We start from the raw sequence: 3,314 nt of genomic DNA on the forward strand, positions 1-3,314 counted from the left end.
CTTTGAGAACCTAATAAGTTTGCTGAAGGAAAAATCATGAAAGTGTGGGGCCTCCCTGCAACTGGACTCCCCTGGAGTTCTAACTCTCAAGCTCATTTACATCAAGCCTCCAGCACGTCATCAATTAAAATGTAAGTTCTCCTGCACCACTACTGGCTCTGGCATCTAGCTTCCACTCCTGGGCTTCACTCAAGTAAGCTGTGACTCTGTGTATCTGCCTGTTTCGCCAGTTTTCAGAGCAGTAGCTTGCCCTGTTACTTCAATTCCCTGATTAGTCTAAGAAAAGTTGTTGACTTTTCAGTGTGTTCAAGTTTCCTTGTTTTGAGGATGGGAGTGATGACTTCCAAGCTTCTTATATCCCAGACTGGAAACTGGAAACCTCTAGTGGATTTTTGTTAGTTTCTTCTCACCTCTGCAGCTTGTTTGTGCTTAACTTTGGCAGTGAGCACCAGTAGCCCATGCCAGTGCACCATTTGAGAGGGCAGGGTGTCCCTGATGACAGACCTTTCAAGTCCCTCTCTCTGCCAATGACTTCAGTGATCCTCCAGGCCCTACTCCCAGGCTCCCTGGCTCCTCCTGTCCTCTGCTCAGCCCTTTCCCTCCACCTCTACCTTAGTCTCCTTATTCAGCAGTGGGTCTCTGGGGCTTGCTCTGGGAGCAGGTCGGAGTAAGCCTTTCCCACGTATCTGAGGAGAGGTCAGAGAGAGTAACAGGCAAAAGGGCACAGCCTGCAGGAGTAGGAAGAACAAAGATGTTCAAGTTCTCTCAAGAGAGATCAAGGTTTGAATTGCTGTTCCTACTACTTCCCACCTATGTCATCTCTGAACTTAACCCTACTAGGTTTCAGTTTATCTTTAAAAAGCAGCTAAACCAGGATAATACTGAGAACTAGGTTGGTTTCAGTTCATGGGGAAACTGGCTAGGCTAGAGCTGAAATTAGGTCCATCTGTTGTGTGGATGAGGTCTGTGTTGGGATCCCTTGGTTAGAGGTGTGAGAACATCCAGGAGGGGCAGAGAATCACCTAACTCCAGCAATATGGTGTATGAAGACGAGGACCCCAGGACCCAGCCAGCCTGAGGTTGCTGTGTTTGGGAGAAAAATAGGAGCTTAGGACCAGTGGAGTGGCTACTAGTCCAGCTGAACTGCCTGAGCACCCCTGATCCTGTGGAGAGTCACTGACATCCAGGGCCCTGAGCAACCTTGCCTGAGACCCCATAGCCGAGTTTGCCACCATGGGAGGGAATATTTGTCTTACCCCCTTCCAGAGAGTGCTGGGCTTTTAAGGGCTGATGTTGGTGGACACAGAGCTAGGTGTGGTGGTACCTCAGTGGTAGAGCTCCAGCCAGAGGGATGGCCAGAGGCAGGGAGTGAGGCAATGCCTAGACAGGTGTGGATGCTAGGAAGACACTTTCCTGAGGCCTCCCAAGATCATCTTGGGAAGGGAGTTCCTGTGCAGGGTCCTGGCTCCAGCCAGTGGCATCCCAGTGTTCATGTGCATACGAGTCCATTTGTGCTCACCTGCCAGTGAGGGTTCAGGATATTTGGGCAATGTCAGGATTGGAAAGAACTTGCACTGAACCCTTTGAATGGCATCTAGTCCATATTGGGTATGTGCCAAATGGGAAATTGACCACATTATCATGGGTTCTGCAGGCTGGGGAGGGTGCATTGTGAGGCCTCCTGGGATCCCGTTGGCTGCACAAAGACTCTGTGTCAGGCATATTGGTAGGAAGGATGACTAGAGCATTGCTTCAAGGCTTATTGCTAGGCCACTAAGTCCTGAGTCAGCTAAGCAGAAAGGAGACACCAGGATCCAACTGCTGGAGGTATGTGGACACCTTGGGCCACGCTGGCCTGGGCCCCTACACAGAAGACAGCAGTGTCATGTGGGTTTGGGGGGCAGGTGGGCAGTGAGGTGGGCCCCTTCAGACTGTGCAGAGCGGGAGCATGGGGGTGGGTGAGGAGGGTGCTGGAAGTCGATTCTAGGAGCAGAGGTCTGAGGACTGCCAGCCTGCACCTCAACTCACAGCCTGGCATTGGGCTTCCTCTCTCTCTTTCCTGCTTGCTCTGCTAGACTCCCCCACATTCAAGAGCCCTCTATGCTGCAGGCTGGAACTCCCATCCTCATGGCCTGGGTCATGTACTCCTGTCGAACTCAATTGTCCCGCACTCTGGGAACTTCCCTCTCCCTCCATGGGGGGCTGGTCCTTGTTCCTCCAAATCACATGAGTGATGGTTCTTTACTCTGGGAAAGATCCTTACTCCTCTGTAATATAGACATCTGGCAAAATGTCTTACTTCCTATTAAAGGCTGAATTATGCCCCCTCCAAAATACATATGTTGAAGTCCTAACCCCAGTACCTCAGAATGTGAATTTTTGTTTTTTGTTGTGCACCACACAGCATGTGGGATCTTACTTCCCCAACCAGGGATGGAACTCGTGCCCAGTGCAATAGAAGCGTGGAGTCTTAACCACTGGATCTCCAGAGAAGTCCCCAGAATATGACTTTATTTGGAGTAGAGCTTTTAAAGAGATAATTGAGTTAACATGAGGTCATTAGGGTAAGCCCTAATCCAGTATGACTGGTGGCCTTATAAGAAGGGAAAATTTGGACACAGAAACACACAGAGGGAAGACAATGTGAGGACACAGGGAGAAGATGGCCATCTATAAGCCAAGGAGAGAGGCCTTAGATTTCTGGGCTCCAGAACAGTGAGACGATAAATTCCTCTTGTTTAAGCCACATTGCCTGTGGTATTTTTTATGGGAGCTGGAGCTGACTGATATCCTTCCTCTGAAGGCCTGTGCACCCCCATGGCAGGAGTGGTGTCTGTAAGTGAAGACATCTTTCTCTCCCCCAGCTGGACTTATTCAGTGTCCTCACCCCTGCCTTCCTCCTGGGATAGTCTCCCTGCCAGGTCCTGTTTCCTTGTCCACAGAGTCAGATGACCGACCTCAAGGGAAGGCGTGAGTGCTGAGGGACAGGAGGGGCAATAGGGCACCAAGATAGGAACAAGATGACTCTTTCACTAGTTTTTATTTGTTTTCTTATACTTGGTTTGTGGGGTGGCAGCAGTTGGACAGGAAAACGAAGAAGGCACCAGTGAAAGGTGATGGGACTCGGAGAGGGGAGGGTCAGAAAGTTCCAGCGAGGAGACTGGGCCCTGAGGCAGAAAGCAAGAGCAGAGGGGCTTGGCGCATCATTGCAGGGCCTGTCATGGGGCCCCGAGCATGAACAGCAGCAGGGGTCAGCTCTGTGGAGGCACAAAGGCTTTGCCAGGCCCAGGTGAGCCTGCAGCCTGCAGAGTCTG

The sequence above is a fragment of the Grampus griseus genome (assembly GCF_964374135.1).
Source record: "Grampus griseus genome assembly, chromosome: 6".
Classification (NCBI taxonomy): Eukaryota; Metazoa; Chordata; class Mammalia; order Artiodactyla; family Delphinidae; genus Grampus; species Grampus griseus.